Source organism: Sciurus carolinensis, chromosome 5 (assembly GCF_902686445.1).
Source record: "Sciurus carolinensis chromosome 5, mSciCar1.2, whole genome shotgun sequence".
NCBI classification, from domain to species: domain Eukaryota; kingdom Metazoa; phylum Chordata; class Mammalia; order Rodentia; family Sciuridae; genus Sciurus; species Sciurus carolinensis.
In genome coordinates this window covers 66668194-66689452 of record NC_062217.1, presented here as the reverse complement: position 1 = coordinate 66689452, position 21259 = coordinate 66668194, and positions in this window count along the sequence as shown.

Sequence of the window (21259 nt, the reverse complement as noted above, 5' to 3'; positions counted from 1 at the left end):
CCTTGTCTGGTTCTGCTTCATAAGAACGGCTTCCCACAGAATACTTTCTTGGAGAATTTGATAACAAACACTGTAAATTCAGAGTGAAGGAAAATAATTCTGGAAGAGCAGGCAATAAAAAGGATAATAAATATGCCCACCTGGTGGTTGATCACTCGGCACTAAGATATTTGTCATTAGCAAGCACCTTGATGGGGTCCAGTCAGTAAATATGTATAGTAGGAAGCCCAATGATTTCCATCAGGCCAGTTTTCCTTTAAGTTAGGTCGTCCCAAGTAAAAGACCCAAGAGTAGTAAGTCCTCAAAGAAAGTTTGCTGTATTCAGTCAATATCAGCATGTAGTTAAGGAAATGGTAAATTGAAAGGAAGACTATTTTATTTTTGTTGCCATTGTTAACCTCAGTTCTTTTTCTTTTATAAGAAATAAAGAAAAATAATTTAAACTTGGGATAGTGATAAAGAGATTGAATACATTTTTAAGTCATCTAAAGTTTTTCAAGTCAAAATCTCAAGGTAAAGGACAATGCATACTATTTCAGACTGTTCAAAAATGTTTTTCACATCCATCCTGTGAACAATGAGCCATTGTTACTCTATCATAAGGATTTGCATAGTTTAACCATTTGCTAATATCATTAATTTTCTTAGTAAGTCAGATTCACAGTCAATAAAAACTCTATTCAGCAACTCTGCCAAGGAAATTGATATTACTACTTCCAAAATTGATTTTTTTGACCCTAGTCATCTTACTTTTTTAAAAAAAATCATATCTAGCTATTAGGATATGCTTAAGAGACTTTCAGAAAAGAACAGAGATAAGAGGAAATATATAGTACTGCATTTAAAATGTTTTATTTTTATTATTGTTATGAAAATGTTGCTTTCCTGAGGGAATGGACGCTTTTCTGGAGTCCATTTCCTAGGTCAATCAATAATAACCTCACTTGTATGAAAAAGAAAGTACCCTTCAAACAGGTGCCTTTACTTATGGCACCCACATAAGTAAAGGGTTATGAATTTCTCACACTTGGAAATAGCAAACACAGATTTATGTTGAAATATTTAATGTATCATTGGAGAAGACCTTATTCCTACACAAATGTGCATGTTCACTAAATAAAGTTTGGCATCAATTAGTAATGTAGGTCTCATATCATTAACATTTGAAAATCTTCTGATCCCGAACTCTTCTAATATTATTCTTCTGGGGTCAAATAGCTGGTATCTTATTTGCAAAGAAGAGCTAGAACTTGTTGGAGAGATGAAAATGAAAGTAATTTGAACTGGCCCATTAGAAAATAGCAGGAATGATTTAGCATAATAACAAAGCCATCCATGGGATTGTTAAATACTTTTATTCACCTAGGGGAGTTCAGAGGTTTGAGTAGTGGTCTGCTGCAAGCACTTCCTTTTTGAATATTTGTGTGTATCATCAAAATAACTTTCTTTTGTCATCCAGCAATGTTCATTTATACAGATAAAGGCAGCCTTCGGAGTGGAGATGTCTATCAGAAGTCAAGGAGCATCCACACTCCCAGTTCTTTTTGGATCACATGCCCTTACACGCATCTCTGATTTGGCTGCATAGCTAACTGCACACTTATTCACATGTATTATCTATTCCATAATGCTTCATTTACATAGCTTTTTATATGCACGCTACCACTGCCAACATTTCAGAGTTAAAATAATATTGGAATTAAATATGAACAGAAGAAAAGAAAATTTAATAGTCGAGATGGTAAAAGATGCTCTCGTGTGTGATTAGAAAATGATGGGGATTTGATGAAGTGGAAAGATGGAAAGCTGTTCTGGATGCCAACTACCTGCATAGGATCTAGCATGGATGATAGTGACATGTAATGGCAGTCTGCATCAGAAGAGAGTCCCTTTGAGAGTCTGATAACTATAGAGAAGTAAGAAAGTCGGAATCCATCGGTGAACTTAAAGGAATAGTTGACAATAGCAGAGAAGAAATGTTAATTGTTCATTTACAATGAACTTTACATTTACAATTTGCATTTGCTTCTCATTTCTTATAGTGGGATTTGGAAATGGGTCTCTATGGAAAAGTTAAAATAGGAAGCAAAGTGAAAACGAAAATTATTAGGTAACTATTTGTCTGTGTTGTTAAATAAACATTATAGGAGGTCATTGTTTTGAATTAAGCTCCTGCACTCTACACTAACAGTCCAGCTTGAAGATCAGAATGAGTTACTCATGCTGAAGTTTCACATCACCAACTGGAAACCAATCTATTTATCTGATCTTCAAAAAAAAAAAAAAAATCAGGATTAGAAATAAATGCCAAATTCCTCCAACCAAACAGGACAGTTTCAATTGGCATCATGATAAATTCCTGGATCTTATTGTTTTCTATTGTTCCTGTCTCTCCATCCTTGTCTTGCAAGGAAAAGTAACTTTGAAATGACCAGTTTGTTTTTTATTTTGTTGTTGTTTGGTTTTTGTTTGTTGTTTTTCCCTTTCCTGCTGTGCTCATCAGAACAATTATCTATTTTGTGGGATGAAGTGTTGCCAGTTTCTAGAATCAAAAGTTAAGCCAATTAAGATAATTAAACTAAATAGTTAAAATTTTGTCCTTTGACAGTGCTTTCTGCCACTTTGTTATGATCAAAATTCCTTCCTAAGTATTTATTTTCAATAATGATAGGAAATTGGAAAACAATTTCAAGTTTGGGTGGATTCTAATTTCACTTCCTTTGGAAATCTCATGTGGAAAGAAAAAATAGAAAGATACATGAAACTTTGCTTTACCATGTGCTCCTCCAAGTTACTCAACAATTCACTCTTTATATGGAGTCTGTTATTCAGCAGTAAGGGATCCAGGCAAGCTTTCTTACAGAGTAGGATCAAAGGTTCAACAGAGTCTATTATTTATACTAAGAAGTCATAGAAAAGGAAGGTGTGCTTTTGCAATTAATGATCAGGGGATGATGAAAGATGATGGAAGTGGGAGATAGGTTTCTATTATTACTAAATATCTTATATATGGGGAAATAAATATGTATGTATGTTTGTATATCTCTATATAAAACTCAGTCCATCATAGTGTCTAAAATGGAAGGCTGGTGGCCTTTTTGAATATGATTTTTTTTTTTTTTGCTGAAGTTTCCAAAGGCAACAAATATATAGCAAAAGATTCATTGTTGATCCCACTTTTGATCATCAGTGATGTTAGGGGGACTTTATTGCTTATAATCACAATAAACACAGTGATGATCACATCACAAAATGTGCTTCTGCAATTTTAAAATCTACTGAATCACAGTTTTGTGTCTTCAGTCTCTGTTCAAACTGTTTTGAAAATTGTCAAAATAGTTTAGTAGAAAGTATAAAGTAGAAAAAGAACATATTGCTAAGTATATTTCATTGGAGTTCATATTTATACTCTTCTGTAATTTACTTTCATGTTCTTTCTTGATCATAGTTTAAAAATTGAATATTATAATTAGTATGCACTGAAGCACTGAAGGAGGAAAATCATAAACATTAAAGTTGCCATAAGATGCTATTGATCAAAATAGAATCATTTTGGGTTTTAATCTGTTGAAGGCACATACGGCAAAGTATTTTTTGAATCTCAGTAAATTTGTTAAACCTAATTAAACATAATTTTATTTAAATGAACAAGATTTATTTGTTTAACTTTTGTTATTTTTAATTAAGGAGTTAAACAATTTAGAGCATAATGAAGAAAATATCAATACACTTAAATTCCTAATCTGACTATTTTAAAAATTGAAGAGAATTTTTTTTCAGATCAAAGATTATGTACTTTATAATTTCCCAGCTATCATCTCATGTTCCAAATGGAATTAATCACAATTCACACTGATTATAATGCTTTTCATATACTTTTGTTATATGGAGTAGTTAAGGCAAATGTAAAATTTGTCTAACAGCTCGTGATCTGATTTATGAGAATATATATATGCTAAAGCAAAAAGCAAGCAACAGTAGTTCAAAATATTATAGGCATTTCAGAGAGGATATCCCACAAACAGAATCACTTTTTTTTTTTTAATTTTTGAAAGGCAAAACAATTAAACATTTTACTTCTTCTGTAACAAGTCTTTATGTAAGGATCATAATGTTTTATTAAAATGCTTTCTGTGCTGTGGTTCATTGATGGAACTGTTTGTTCATTCCTCTAGTTTGCCAAGTGCATTGATTTCAAAGGGTCGCATAATGAGAAAATATTTTACAATGAGAGACTAAGGCAGAAAGTAGAAACTGAAGAGAAACTGGGTTTCAAAAATATGATTCTGCTGACGTTTTTCCATTAGAAGCTTCTATTTTGTGAGTTGAATCAATTTGGACTTTAAAAAATATACCTCTTGAAAAAAATGTAATGAACCATGTCAATTATTTTAGGAAAGGACAAATACTTCTATTCTATCAGTGTGGCTCAGATTTTCCTGTTTGGAACAAATGAAAATTGAATCCTGACCAAGGCAAGGAGTGGCTTTCCAGAGAGCTGAGTGTGTGGGGGGATTCAGCAATGTGCAGTAACTCATTCTGATTGTCCTCCTTGTCTGGTGATCGGTCTGGATGGCCCACTGCTACTGTGCAAGGCACCATTCATTAGTGTGCTGGATGGTTGTGTAGAGTCCTCAGCCATCAGTTCCTCCCCTCTGCTTGGAGGGAGGTGCTCTCTTTACCTGGTTTTACAGTATGGGTCTGGAATGTCACCCGAAAGCACATGTGTTGAAAGGTAGGTACCCAGCTGTTGGTGCTTTTGGGACATGGCAGAAACTTCAAGAGGTGGGACCAGTTGAGAGAAGTAGGTTAGTAGCCTTTGAAGAGTATATTTTGTTCCCAGTCTTTTTCTCTCTCTCTGTTTCCTGGCCACCCAGAGGTGGAGCTTTGCTCTACCATGCACTCACCCCCATACTCTCCACCACAGGCCCAGAAACAGTGGAGCTAAGAGAACGTGGACTGAAATCTCTAAAACCATGAACTCAAATAAATCTTTTCTCCTTTACAATGATTTACTTCAGGTATTTTGTCACAGTGATGGAAAGCTGACTAACACACCTGGCTTGACTGTGGTCCAACAGGTAAAGCATCCTAGTTTTCTTCTTCTTTGTGGGTCATGAAGCTGTACCTCTTTGCAGTGACATTTTTAATAATATAGCATTCACTAGGATTAACATCCTTAGACTAAATTCATGTTGATTTCCTGCTCTGGTGATCTGCATGCTTATGTGTGCTGTCCATACCTCATGAACTGAGGTAATGGTATGAGGAGATGAGGGGAAAAGTTTAATTGAGAGGAAGTATGAGAGAGTGAGAGAGAGAGAGAGAGAGAGAGAGAGAGAGAGAGAGAGAGAGAGAGAGAGAGAGAGAGAGAGAGAGTTAGTTTTCTCACAGTAAGATTGGAGTCAGGAGGAAAGTGGAGTGGGGTGGGGTGGTGGCTCTGGTCAGAAGGGCCACATTCCTGCACTTACGAGGACTTCGCTTTCCTAAACAGTTCTCTAAAGCAGATTGAATTTTTGCATGACTAATGCTGCTTGCCCCATAGGGCACTGTTCATTGCTGATTTAAAGATGAGACCTTCGGACATCTCTCTACTGGGTGTGTGCCAGAAGCTACGCTTGATCACCATTTCTCCTTTTCCTGCCCTGTTAGCCAGAAAGGGCCAGTGTGGTCAGAAAGGGGAGAAATAAAAAGGTCCTATTTTAATATGGTCTGACATAGCTGCCAGGTAGCCATTAGGAATATCTCCCTTTCCCCCCTGCTTGACTTACTCCAAGTTGAAGGGTGAGAATCCTCAAATATAGAGTTTAAGAGTAAAAAAGGAGAGAGTCAAAGTGAGAGTCACAGAAGAAGGAAAAGAACAAGTATCTCTAATTTCTTCTGGATTCAAACTAAAACGTAAATGAAAAGACACTACATAGTGTATCTTCGTTTCTGCACATCTTTCTTGGGTTATATACCAGAAAATGTTATTTCTTTCAAATGTCAAGCTTATGTAGGACAAGTACAAAATGTACTTAAGTTTGTGATATGCTTGGTTAAGCAAGAAATGAGGGAGGTGAGCCTGTTGATGGTGGCACTTTGGGATAAGTGGAAGGAATCTGAACTTGGTATTTAATGAATGTGATCTCATTTGGAAATTAACAAATATTTAAGAGCCTTTCTATATCTGAACATGAAAGCAAAAGAAAGACTCATCTGTAAGAGAAAGAATGCTATTGTATTTTTCTGAGACAGTAAGGCACCGTGGTTAAAAGCAGAGGCTCAGGAGCTCAATTGGCAGGATCCAAATTGCAGCTTTTATTAGCTGTGAGATTATGGGCAAGTAACTTAACCTCTCTGTGCTCTGCATTCTTCAGCTGTACTATGAGAATGGTGATGATTGTAAGGATTAAATTTGTGAGGATTGCAAACATTATTTATGGAAAATGCTTATAATGTAGAAGCATCCTAAAGCATTTGTTTTTGAACACAAGGTTTTAACCGAAGGAGATCAGGATGGAAATAGACTAATCTTATCTGTAGGAATTTGTTTGCTAACAGGTAGGGATTGTGGAGAGTAGACTTGAGGTGTGAGTTAAAGGTCAGTGTAATTACCTTTGTATCTTCAACTGTGCTTCCTTTCCTAACAGTAGCTCAGGTTCATACCCAATCTGTCTCATCAACATGTGGAACACTGCAATACATCAAAGAGACAACTTGGACAACTGCTTGCTGAGAGAAAAGGCTAAGAAAACTTAAACTTGACTGACACATCATTAATGATTTTATTTTCTCATAATTGTTAAGTTCAGAAATCAAGTATATTTATAAATTGGGCATTCGAATCCTAACCACCTGTCTGATGAGGACGTTTTGAAAAACTGTTAGAACCCACCTTGAATCTATAACCTTAAAATTTCAAGTATTTAGTGAAGCTCACCCACGTAGGCCAGAGTACACAAGTCATTTCTAAGGTGACCTAAAGAGAGCACACAACACATGATGCCCGGATGTGATCACCCAGTGTGGAAGTGTGCGCCACTGCCATCTGGATACGCCAGCAATCTACTACCAGTTTTAGAAATGCCGTTATTACGCACAAGGCTAGATCCTTATTTAATATTGTGTAGATGAAGCCAAAAGTACACTTTGCCCTTAAGGGGGAGGATGACAATCAGTACAAAGGGAATATTGCATAAGAAAGATGCACGTTTGAATTTTTGAAGGCCACACATGGTCCCAAAAGAAGATTAGGCAGCTTTTGAATGTCTTTTGTTTACAGAATCAGGAATAAGACTAAAAATTACCAAATAAACTTCCTGAAGAGTACTGAAGTTTTTCATTGAGACTGCTTCCTGTGTTGAGGGAGCCCTGTGTGTGTGTGTGTGTGTGGTTGGGGGTGGGTTATGAGGCAATTTGCAATGCATGCTGGAATAGATCTTTTCTGTATCTCTAAATCACTAATGTAATCAGCCAAGTGGACTTAGCCTCTCCCGCAAAGAGAAAATTCAAATTTTTCTTTCTTGAAATTTTAATTCAGTATGTTCTGTAAATGACTTTTAATGTCAGTGACTCTCACAATATCAGTCGTAAGTTCATAAGTGCATTCAATTTGTAAGATTTTATTGACTATTAAATCAATAAATACACTGTTTTCTTCCTCTCTGGGATTACACACATGTTGAGAAGTAATATTTTTAAGAAATTTTAACTCTACATTTCCGTGAAATTAAACTGAAATTATTTTATACTGGAAACCTTTCTGTCTTCTTTTTATGGAGTAGGAATCATGAAAGAAGTCACATTCAGCTGAAAGATGAATGAATTATACTCGGTACTGACATCGAACAAAGATGAGAAAAGACATCATCCTTTGCCTACTTTGTTCCTAGTTGAAACCCAAAATGGAATTAAAGACCTGCTTTATGGCTTATGCAGAATTCCAGGTAAATGCCAATTGCTAACATGGATGTCACATCTGTGTCCCTAGTGCAATCTCTGATACATAAAGACATCTGAAAAACAGGTATGATTCTGGGGACTGTGAGGGATAGGTTGTTTGGAAGTTGGTGAATGTAGCATATTAAGATAGGAGGTTCCTCATCATGATAGTTAGTGACTGATACTCTAATCATGGGTTTTAGAATCTATGTTATTTCAGTCAAATACATACTCTACTTAGTCATAAAATTCAGAATAAAACAATTTCTTATTGGGTATTCTCATTCCTGCTATGATTTAAACATAATCTCATTCCTGCTATGATTTAAACAGACACTAGCTTATCAAAGTATGAACTGAAATCTCTACTCTCAGTTATAAAAACTTCCAAATGTAAAATGTCTGTAAATCTGCATCCTTTTCCAATAGATTCTTTATGTTAATTACGGTTCAGATTTTGTTGTATGTATATTTCTGTTTTCAGACACGGAAAGCCCCAAGTTACTCTCGTCAGAGGATTCATGAATAAACAAATGATTTTTGTCAGTTTATCTTGTTCTTTGAATAATTGAAAAATATATATGGTCTTTAAGTAATTCTTTCATCATATGGAGTAACTCCTATGTTGCTAACCTAGAGCAGCAATTATTTATTATTTCTCCTCATTCCCTGGGTTTTATGTATCTAGCACACAAATTAAGGCCTTTTTTTTTTTTGTCAAGATTGCTTACGTGACTTTTCCTCAGGTTTCATGTTGAATGGGGATCATCCATTATATGCTAACTGATTACCTATTGGCTTTTCTGGGAGCAGTCAAAAATGGTGTATGAAGGTTTGAAAATGGTTTCAAACATAATTTTATAAGCATAAACTGAGCTAATGCACTATTTCTCAGAATGGGATTTTACTTAGTCCACTTGACTACTTGTAAAGAATGTGTCTGGACAGTGACTCAAAGAACCTTTTTAAAAAAGCATATGAATCATACTCAATGATTTATTCACATATCTATTTAAAAAATTCCATTGGTCATGCTAAAAAAGGTTGCAAGCCCTTTGACTTAAGTATTTCTATAATGGCTGTTAAAATCAATTCTGGCATTAAAGTCTCCAAGAATGAACAATGCATTGAGTGGAAAATTGATTACATGGTCAAAGAACAGTCCTTTGTGGCCTCGTTTGCTTTTTCGATTAGCACAGCTGTCATGGCTGTTGTAGGTGGTCCTCAAAACTTATAGGGAAAAAAATCTGTCCTTGACACTGAATGTTTGTCTATGGATTTTTGGGAAAGAAATATGTTTTTGCTTGCTTATTATCACGCACTGATATAGGTACCAATGTCAAGTTGAGTTTTGTAAAGATAAAGGAAAGATATAAAGGAGACTGGTGTGTGAAGAAAAATGAACAGAGTAATATAGAAAACCACTTCTAGGATTTTTATCTTAGTTTATGGGAAATGCATTCTTTTGTAAGGGAAGCTGTTCTGATTGTAGCTATAGCCATACCTCTAGTAGAGTAATTTACCTTTGGTAGAAAATCAGCTGATGTATGGACTTGTGGGAGATAGTAGCTAAAAATGCTTTTATTTTCTGCCATCATAAAGAGGCTTTCAGGCCAAAGATCCTCCCTGGAACACCTGCATTGATCTTGCACACTGTACTTTGAATCATAGCCCATGAGTGTGTAATAGGTGCTTATTGAAACATGTTATTGATTTAGCTTAGATTTATTTATCTCCTTGTTTACTTATTTGGTAGTCTTCGTTTTTAATAAACAGGCTTCAGATCAAATCCTTCTGGATTTCTAGAATGTTGACGTGCTCTCTTGCTTTGAACATTGCCTAGAAAAATTCACATATGAATTCCTCTGTCTCTCCAGACCAACAGTAAAAGGACATCTATTTACTTCCTTTTTTCATGCCTATTTTATCAGTTTTCTATTATTGCTGAAACAAATTACCACAAACTTATTGACTGAAAACAAAAATTTATTTTCCTGTAACTCTGGAGGGCAGAAATCTTACATGGATTTCACTGGATCAAAACGAAGATGTGGGCAGGGTTATACTCGTCCCTCTGAGACTGTAGGTGAACAATTTTCTTACCTCTTCCAGATTCCAGAGGCCATCTGTGTTCATCAGCTTGTGATCCTCTTCCATCTTCAAAGTCAGCAGTGGCTTATTTAGTCTGTCTCATCCTGGAATCAACTCTTCTATTACCATTTCTTACTTACAAAGATCTGGGTAATTACATTGGGTCTCTCTGAAAAAGTCAGGATGAACTCCTCATTTCAAGGTCAACTCATCAGTAGCTGTATTTCCTCTGAAGCATTAGTTCTCCTTTTCCAGGTAATAACATATATACAGGTTCCAGAGTTAGGGATGTGGGAATCTTTGGGGACATTATTTTAACTGCATAAATATATCCACTCAAAGTAAACTTACTACATCCACATCATTTCCAGTAACTATACCATTACAGCCATATCTTTAATTAGGAGAGATACCACCTGCCTGGAGAACTTCAGTGGCCTTTCCATTAGCCTCACGCAGCTGATATTTCCATCTGCAACAGGGATTTCTAATCTGGGGTTTGTGGATTGAAATCTGAGTTTCACAAATGTGAGTCTTTGAGTCCTTCGAGATTTTATGTTAAATATCTTGAAAAGGGCATTTTTTCTTTTCAAAGAAATCATCATAAGCAAAAATTATATAACTATTAGATATAATTGAATATCCACATATTCAATTCTTGTTCCAATATTATACTTTTGATTTTGTTCTTCTCCCTTTAGTAAACTGGAGTGATTTCTAATGGATTTAAACTTCTGTTAAACCTTACAAGCATTTGATTTAAGTTTTTTCTTCAGCATCTACTTAGTATCCTGGAAGGTTAACACGAAGTTTCTAATATTCTATTGTGTTCTTAAATTTGACTAAGTACCACTGGTGACTAAATTCACAGTAAGTCATTCAGTGAGGTTTTCCATTTCTACAACTTTAGACAGCATGCAAAACAGATACATTCAAGGTTGAAGTTAGGGTAATTAAAGGTTTCTTGGAAGATTTCACCATTTATTGCCAGTTCTGTTTCTCTTTATTCAATTTTGGTGCAAAACTTTCTCCTTCACTAAAATTTTCCTAAATTACTTTTGCTTTTTATGTTTAAGATATTTGTTAATGTCACAGGTAAACTATGAAGAAGGCAGTAAATCTGCTGAATAGTTTGTGTATTTTCCTTTTACTTGGTTGTCAACGAAACTTCCTATGCTTGCTTTCCTTCCTTCCTTCTTTTCTTTGTTTGGAATGATGGATTGAACCCAGGGTGGTCTGCCACTGAGATACATTCCTAGCCCTTTGTAGTTTTTATTTTGAGATAGGGTCTTGATAAGCTGAGGCTGGCCTCAAACATGTGATCCTCCTGCCTTAACCTCCCGAGTCTCTGGAATTACAGGGGTGCACCACTGCACTCAACAAATCTCTGTGCTTTCTTCACTGATAATTAAGTCTGGTTTTCAAGAGAGCTTGGATGGTAAGAGGAGCCCAGATGTATAGGAAGAAACCTTCAAACTTTCCTTTTTTCCTTCCATGGCTATCCTAAGAGTGCAAGGCCTGTGAAGCTTTTGTCCTTCATTTACTTGGCATTTCTGTGCTGAGAGACTCATCACAGTGGCCTCTGTTGGGGCAGGGATGAGATGGTGGGAGGATGCCCAATAATCTGTGAAAATCTGCCACATTCCCCTCTCCTAAAGTAATTGCCCTGCATGCAACCTTGGGAGGCAGTAGTTGAGTGAAGATTTGGCACAAAACCTCTGAAAGATTGCCAAACCTCACTATACCCTACTGTCTAGCTACCTACCACCTCCCATCCTTCAAATCATAGCTCATCAATTTAATTAGTCTTTGCAGATACCTGCCAGTATAAAGTTAAGTTTTTAAACTCATTTCCTGAATCAACAAACGTTTTTTTAAACACATACTGGGTCAAGGCAGTGTTTGTGCCTTGAAATAATATGCCCTAGACCTCCCTTTACCTTATGCTGTCATAAAACTTACAAGGCACATTAAGACGAAGAAGAGAGAGACAGAGAGTAAGTGAGAAAGAGGGGTGGATAGGTAGATATATTAAATAACACCAATCAAAGAAATATTGCAGGCGATGTTTTGCCCAATGAGTAATTGCCAAATGAGTGCTATAAATTTTAAGTGCTCTGGATTAGACAAAGAAGAGGTTATTATGGTTTGGAGAGTCAACTTGAGATAGTTTTGAAGGGTAGTTAGGTGCACAGCAGAGATTTGACATTTTGAATAGGTGGGACCAAAATGGAATGGAATGATCAGATGTAGGTCATTTATTAAAGGGGTCTTTTTAATTTTATGCATGCCTTTCAAAAACTCATTGAGTTACTCTTTTCAGATGGATCTTGATATAACTCCACTGGATTGGTACTTGAATCATGGCAGATTAATTTACATGGTCAATAAATGTAAATATATAATTTTATTCATATTTACAAGCACACATTTGGGTTTTCCCAAAATAATTTAAAAACTTTCTTTAGAGCATATCAACTTTTCCCAGTCAGAAACTTTTCATGGGTTTCCGCCTAGAGGTTGATCTTTCTTTGTGATGTTTGCAATTGCTATACAATAGCTACTGGTGATTAAATGGACTTTTGGCTTGTAAAGAGCAATAAATGAATTTAAATCATTTAAAGTATAGCTCTTTTTGATATCAACTATCCAACATTTTTCTAATAAAAGAATGCCCAACATACTTTTAATGAATTTCCTTTTATATAAGATAAAATATTTAGCACAAGAATTTGAGATGCCCATTACAGCATCTCATTCATAAATATCCAGGATGTTCATCTCCAAAGATCTGATGATTCAAAGAAAGGCTTATGTGCTGGATAGAATTATCCAGCAAATGCTTTACCTTTGGAGAAGAAAGATCATGCCTACCAAGCCTTCTCTAAGATCCTTTTTTTGACACTATTAAAAAACACTTTTTCTGTCTAATAAATATGTAAAGTATAAAACTCACCTTTTCTGCCCCCCCCCCCTTTTTACCCCACAGAGGGCACATAGATGCTGGAAAGGAATTTTCAACTGATTGCTAGTTAGTGACTTTGAAGTAACTGTTAACAGCTGTTCAAGGCTAAAATAGATTACTCTGTTTTATGTAAAACCTATCAGCATTTTTGCTATTGCGCATTTCTTTATTTTCTTGGAGTTAATTGCTAAATGTCATCCACTCCTGCTGTTCTAGGGATGCTGAATTTTCTCAAGATGTTTCATAACTTTCTCCTTGGAGATTTCAATTTCTGTCAAACATTCTAATTTTTCCTAACTAGTACTTTTGAAGCAGGAACACTCTGAGTGTCCTTTATGGAAAGATGAGTGGAAACATCAGTCTTATTCTTTGGTATCTTTATTCTTGATTGGAAATTTCAAGGGTATATCAAGATATTTGAAAAAAAAAAGTTGAAATTTTAAAAACCCTTTTCACCTTTTGATTTCTCCAGTTCTCTTCCTTCTGGGTGGCTACATTTTTCTAATCCTTTTATTAAGTGGTCAGTTTATATCCTCTGTGATTTTCTATGTAAATCTGAAAAAATAATCTAACAGCAAGTTCTAAAACACCTTCCTTTTCTACAGTGGTTACAGCATGTCACCCTCATGCACTTTAGTGGGAGTCTCTGGAGCTCTTTCAAAAATGTCTGAGTTGGAGACATTTGTTTATATTCTTTACCTAAAGGGTACCTTCCTCTTTTCACAATGTAACTAGGTCCTTTAGTCAAAATGTCACACACCAGCCTGTCAACAAATCACGGAATAGGTAAGTTTCTTCTGAAGGTCATGCATACAATTGCTCATCAAAGAATTATACCAAAGGTCTCTGAAGCTTCGCCACGTATATTTGCTCATTTTCCCATTCTTTGTTTCTTTTCCTTTGTTGGAAATCCTACCATTACCTTACCTGGTTTTCTCCACCCCAGTCTTTTTCCTAATTTGGAATTCTTATTCTTTTAAATAGTAAGATGTGCTCATCTTTTTAGTCTCTAGGGAATTTGCTACTTAGATAGGTGGTTTGAAACAACAATAGCAGCAGAAACCTTCCTGGGTGCACAGGTGCATGTTTTCACAGACAAGCCAGATGGAAAATTTCAGTCATAGTTTCAGATAGTTATTTAGACAAGGTATAGGTACAGAGGGGATTGTTAAGATATAAATTATTTAAGATCTTTTAATGCTATTACTGTCAATAATACTATTTGATTGTAAATTTCTGTAAAATGAAGACTTTCATCATGAGTGTCTCACATTAAAGGTATTTTAGTTCTATACAACCAACCTGACGATTTGCCCAAATCCTACCACTGAACAGACACTGCTTCAGGTGAGTCTAGCTCGCTAAGGCAGTTAAGGATGTTACCAATTCTGCCTTGGAGAAGTAACAGTGCTTCTTGACTTCAACATTAGACAATTAAATATACAGGGTGTGTTCTGAAGGAAGGGTCAGACTATAGGAGAAAGATTATGGAGCATTTTGAGAATAGAAAATGTGTGTGGTCTGAGGAGATCATACTCAAAACTCAATGAAGTCTTTTAAAATATGGGGCTATTAAAATGGTTGACAATAAATTTTGCTTACTTCACAGTTTCTCTAACTTTGGAGAAATCTCACCCAAACCCAAAGTTCTGAGCACGTGTTTTATCTAAAAAATTTGGAAAGCTCAAGGTTCTTCTCAGAAGAGGATAATGAATCCCATGAATTCCATGAATCTTTCATTAGTTTTTGATGGACTTTTTAAATCTTCAAAGATGATAACAAGGGAATCTGAAAAAAGTTATAATAAATTGAAATATTTTTTAAAAGTTTTGAAAAAGGACTGAGTAAAGATGAATTTGTTCTGGATAGACCTTCATGGTTCCACTTTTGTTTGATTTTGGTTCTGTTGTATCTATGGAGGGCAGTGCCCCCTCTGTTATGGAGAGACATAGAGTCATCCAGGATGATATTTTCCAAAGGTAGAGTTACTCGCCTAACTTATTTAATTACTCTATTATATGACTTAACTATGGGTTACATTTAGTATTTCATTTTTCAACTGAAAAAGGTGTTATAAAATTCATTATTAATTTTAATGTTTGTATATGATTCCATGACATAGAGGCATTGCAATTTATTTAACCAGTTCCCTATTATTAGTCATTTAAGTAGTTATTGATTTTTTTCAACATTATAAGCATACATGTAATAAGCATGTAAGAATGCTTTAAGTCATTTTACTAGGTAATACTTCTAGATAGAAAATTTGCAAGTAAAAGAAAGCATACACTTTAAACTTTTTGATGCATCAAATGGGCCACCAGTCATAAATTCACCAACAGTGTATGGGAGTGACCATTCTTCAAATCTTCACGAACACCATTTAAAAAAAATCTTTACATATTCAGTAACTTGCATTTAGTTGGCATTTATGTGATTTTTAGTGAGATTAAATTTCTTCTCTTTTTTAGAATATGGGAAAGCAAACAAAAGCCCATAGGCCAAATCTTGTCTCATGAACATTTTTTTAAAATTAGGTTCAAGAAAAGAATGATTATTTGTTTACAATAAAAAAAAGAAAAAATGATTAATTTTTTGCACTTTTAAAGGTGGTACACTATCAACCAATAACAAAGTACACGAGAAAGAGGTTATATATACTGCAAAGCCTAAAATATGTACTAACTAGTTCTTCACAGATAATGTTTAACATCCCTGGCTCAGTATGAAATACTAATAATTTAAAATAGCTAACATTATTAATCTCAACTAGGTGTGAACACAGTGCTCAAGGCTTTACTTGCACTATTTTATTTAATCTCCTCATCAATCCTACAGGACAGATATTCCTTTGTGACTATTTAGAGCTGAATAAACAAGCTCTGAGAGATTAAATAAATTTTCTAGTATCTCAGATCCAAAGCCTGGGCATTTAATTGTGCTAAATCATATGTGAAGTCTCTCTTATATATGAATTTCAAATCTGGACATGTGGCACTTCAGTCTTTTTAAAACATTTCCTCAATCAATTATTAGAGTTTTCTTATAAGATATCATGTATCATCAATATTTTCCCTTTGATGTTTTGGTTTTATGATGAGTGGAGTAATTTTCCATTTCCAGATTCTCACTGGTTATTACTATATAAGAAAGGAATTGAGTAATGTGTGTTAATTTAGCAACTAGCCATACTTTTGAACTTCTTTAATAGTTTTAGTAAACTTCCATCTATTTTCTTTTGTGTTGTCCCATTAGATGATCATAATGATAGGTTTGCTTACCTCATTGCCAGTATTTATTTATTTTTCCTCATGTTTAATGACTATACTACTTGTATTTGCAGAATAATGTTAATAGGCATTATTTAGCAGGATTCTGGATGTTGGTTTGTGATAAGCTATGGCAGGGCATTGTTGACTTATTCTTTTGTTCATTTTTTTTTTAAATTCTGAATTTCTGAAGAATTTTACAAAATCCCTTTTGGGTATCTGTCGAAAGGATCATATCCTTTTTATTCATTATCATATTAGTATGAGGGATCCTATTAATAGATTTTCTCAAATCAAACCATTTTTGCATTCTTGAAATATTCCATACTTGAAATAGTCCTGGAATATTCCTATTTTTCTTTCATTCAGAATTTTTTGTTCTGAATTTTTGTAGAATTTTATTAAATCCCTTTATGGTATCTATTGATATGGTTATATAATTTTTATCCATTAACTTATTACTAGAGGACTCTTATTGCTGGACTTCCTCTGATCAAACCATCTTTGCATGTTTGAAGTATTCCATATTTGGTTATGTTGTGCTGACCCTTTAAAATACTGCTGGACTCATTTTGTCATTTAAAAAATTTTTTTTTTCATTTGTATCCCTAAAGGAGTTCATGCAATGGTTTTCTTTTCCAGAGATTTGTTTTATTTGGTAATGCTAGCACTGTAAAACAAATTGTGATACTTTCTGTATGTTTTAATGCGTTTTTAACCCATCTTTAAAAACACATGAACAATTTGTCCCTTGAAGAAATAATTAGTAGAACTTATCTGTGAAAAAAAAAAATATGGTCCCAATGTCATTTTGAGGTGCAGCTCTGTTTTCTTACATTCTGTTTTATTACATGGGATGGCACTTGGAATCACTTTGTGTAATTTACTTTGATCAAAATTTTCATGTTTTATCATAAAATTTTCCAAAATCTTTAAATACATTTTTACAAAGTGCACCAGAGACTATATTCCCAGTGTTATGCTTTAATATTTTGTAAATTATATTATAAAATCTCAGATTTATCTAGTTAATTCATCCTTTCAAAGAATCAAATTTTAACCTTATTTAAAACTTTATTTTTCTGTGTTCAGATTAGTTGGTTTTATGCTTTTATTTCTATAAAGCCACATTCCATTTTTTAAAATTTCTTTTGCTTTTAAATTCTAGTTTCTTGATTTTATTGCTTTGGTCATTTATTTTCATTATTTCTTATTTAATGATAGAACTATAAGATTATAAATTTTCCTCTGATGAATACTTCTTTAATCACTTCTTATAGGTTTTTACATGTAGCATTATCATTGTAATTAATTTATAATTATTTTAATATTTTTTCCTCCAACAATTCTTTGGAAGTGTGGTTCTTAATTCACATATAATTGAATTGTTTCTTAATATTTTTTTGAATTATTTCTGTTGTATTACACTTTGATTAGAGAAAATAGCCTTAATTATTATTTTTTTAAACCTAGTAGTGTTTCTTTAGTGTGCTCATATATGATCATTATAATTTTTTAAAAGGTTACATGGGAGCTGGGAAGAATTATGAGCTCTTTATTGGTAGAATACAGAATTTGCTATCAGTATGAACTAAATTACATTTCATCTACATTTTAAAAGTTTTGCCTATTTGATCAGTCAAAAAATGAAAGAAACATGTTGAAACCTATTACTGCTCTAACATTTTTGATAATATCTTCTTGAATATTTGCAGATTTTGCTTAAGATCAAAATTGCTCTGTGATTCATAACTGGTACAGCTTGGTTGTGACATTACCCATCCATTAACATAGATTTCTCTTTCTTAAAAGAGGAAATTCAGAACCTTCTTTGTGTGTAAGGCCTAAACCTTCCTTTTTATGTTATCTGGAGAAAAAAAAAATTCTACTATATGGAGAATAATCTTTTCTGCCTTTAGTTTGTACTTTCCCATATAAATTTGTTTTGAGAAAATTTTTTGTTAAAGCATTTGAAAAACTTTGATGTGCAGCTAAGGTGGTTGTATACCTCTTATTCAGCAAAAACCTGTTTTTTGTAGAAAAGGTTTTTTTTTTCATTTAATCAAAATGAATAGCTACTCCTAATTAGAAAATAAGTTTATTAAACATATCTAACAAGTTTGAACTATATAATGTTTAAAATAATATTTAAAATTTCTTTATTCTGGAAAATTTGAAATATACTCAAATATGCAGAGAATCATATAATCTTTCTCATATTCATGAACGATTTCAATAATTATCAACATTTTTCTGATTCAGTGAGAACTCTACCCTGATTGTTTTTCATGGAGTCTACTAAAGCAAATCCCCAAATATTTAACATAAATACTTCAATATGTCTGTAACATATAAGGTCATTCAGGGGGAAAAACATTATAATGCTATTGTCATACAGAAAAGCAAGATAGATAGATAAACAAATAAATAGCTAATAATATCCCACCATCTGTATTCAAATTTTCCCAATTATTTTTTGAAAAATAAGTTTAGTTAATTTATTCAAACCAAGATCCAAATGGACTGCACCCACTGTGTCTTAGTCTATTCAGGCTGCAATGACAGCTTTTAGCATAGGCCATTAACAAATCCCAGAAATTTACTTCTCACAGTTCTAGAGGCCGAGAAGTTCATGATCAAGGTGTCAACAGATTTGGTGAGTGACTTTTAAAGGAAGTTTTCACTCTTGCACATCACAGAACTGTGTCTTAGAGAATTTAAGTAACTTGCAAGTGGCAAAACTGAAATTTAAAAACTCACCCGCCTTATTGCAAAGCCCAGACTGCTATATCTTCCTTCATAAATAGACTTAAAAAGGCAGGTAAGGATGTGGAAAGGAAGAAGAGAGACTAGACAAGGCTGCAGAATTTCCTTCCATTGTGAAATGGTATCATGTACAGTGTGAAGTAAGAAGTACGGAGAATAATTGAGTCGTGATCTGTATTTTTTTTAATGTCACATACTTGCAATTATCCAGTTTAGAAGCTCTTTACATTCCTCAGAAGTAATTCTCTTGCACTGATAGAATTAACGTACAATACAAATTTTACTGAAGATCTTATTGTAGAGATGAATCAGGATTTAACATCCCCTTGCAGTATGTAGTAGTTGCTAGGGCTGGCATAACAAAGAATCACAAACTGTGTATCTTAAAGACATTACCTCATGGTGCTTCAGGCTGGAAATCAGAGATGAAGGTGTTGGCAGGGCTGAATTCCTTTGAGGGTTTGTGGATGACATCCTGATGTACACATGCCATTCTCTCTCTATGAATCTCTGTTCAAATTTCTCCTTTGTATAAGGACACTAGCAAAATTATATTAAAGCCCACTCTCATGACCTCATTTTAATTTGATAACTCCTATAAAGACCCTGTGTCCAAATTAAGTCCCATTTTTACATCCTGCCATTTGGAACTTAACCATGAATTTAACCAGGCACGCAATTCAGTTCATCACTACCTGTAACACAGCACATAACTTCGTGAACCTGCACATTTTTCCCAGAGTTTTCTAGTGTAGCCTCCATCCTGCCTCATCCAATGCAAGCTTCATTACAAATGCATTTCTCTTCTTGTTTTCTGTAAGTAGCTCTACATATTTCTCTTGGTCCCAGGTACCAAGGCCTTGTCTCCTAGGGAACTTTCAAAAACATTCAACCTACAAAGAATGCTCCTCAAGGAAGATTTTTATGTTTGCTTCTAGCTGAGCAAGAAAAATCTTGCCAGTGTCACTCTTTTAAAATTCAAATACATGAAAACCTAGACTGAGGACAAGCTCAAGAAGCTCCTAAATCTTGAGAATGAAAGAATCATTCTCATTTGTTATAAGGACAGGCCTAATATTCAGTGAACTGTGGTTTAATCCTTGTTATCTTTCTTTTTTATTTCTTCAGATTTGGTTTTACTCTTTTAAATGTAGTTCTTGGCAATATCCGTGCTCAGCTGCTTTTATTAAAGATTTCGATTCTGACTTTTATAAAACTGATGAGTGAAGAACTTCACTATTCCATTGCGGCACACTGTGACTACTGTTTAAAACTGGCAGTTTTAAACTCACCTAGTGATTTTTCTCCTGTGTATCTCAAGTCCACACTTAATCCTCTGCATGGAGTAAATAAGCATTTGGAAAGTTGAATCCTAACTTTTGAAACAAAGATGATAAAATCACACCCTAGTGAAGGAATATAGGGTCACAAGTGATTTAACATAATATAAAATTCAAAACATTTGGTGTGGAAAAACTTGAATTGAGCAGATTTGCTTTTTAATCTTGGATCTACTTAACTCCCTCCTGAGTTCAGGTGGGTGGATATCCAGGAAAAGCGGTCGCTTAAAAGTGTGTTCCTAATTAAAAAGCACACTACAAATAACCCACAAGTTGGATAATCTCCATGAATGATTTAGAGTGGTCCAAAGGTAGAATTAGTGAATCTAGTGACCCATAAGAAAATTCTTTATAATAATATGTCTCGGGGAAAAAAATCTTCTGCAAACCTCAGACATCCAACCATTTTTGATCTGTTATTTTCTCTCAGGCAACCTTGCACACATCAATGAAGTCCCAGCTAAAAACATCACTCTAGGAATAAGGCTGTTCCATTATCTCGAGCTCTGCCACTATCCTGCATGTCAATACTCAGACTAGAAACCTTTTTCTAAGGTTGATGGATGCACTGTGTCTCAGTGTATATGTGCCTATAGTTAGATTTGCTTTTAAAAAGGAGCTATTAAACTGTGCCCATTTCAAATTGTTTTCCCTTTTTTATTTATACAATCAAACTGATGTTTAACTGTTTCACAGCATGTATTTCTATAAACAATAGCAAAGGTAGACCAGAATTCTCTTTAGCACATGAGTTTTATTTGGAGTGGTATAGAAAGCACCTTCATTGGGTTCAGAAAAGTAAACTATCATAAAGGGTAATCCCCCCCACCCCAATTCTGTTGACTCAGGGCATAGCAATTTGGGAACCTAGAAAACTGTAACTGGTGTTTAGAGATTATCAATGA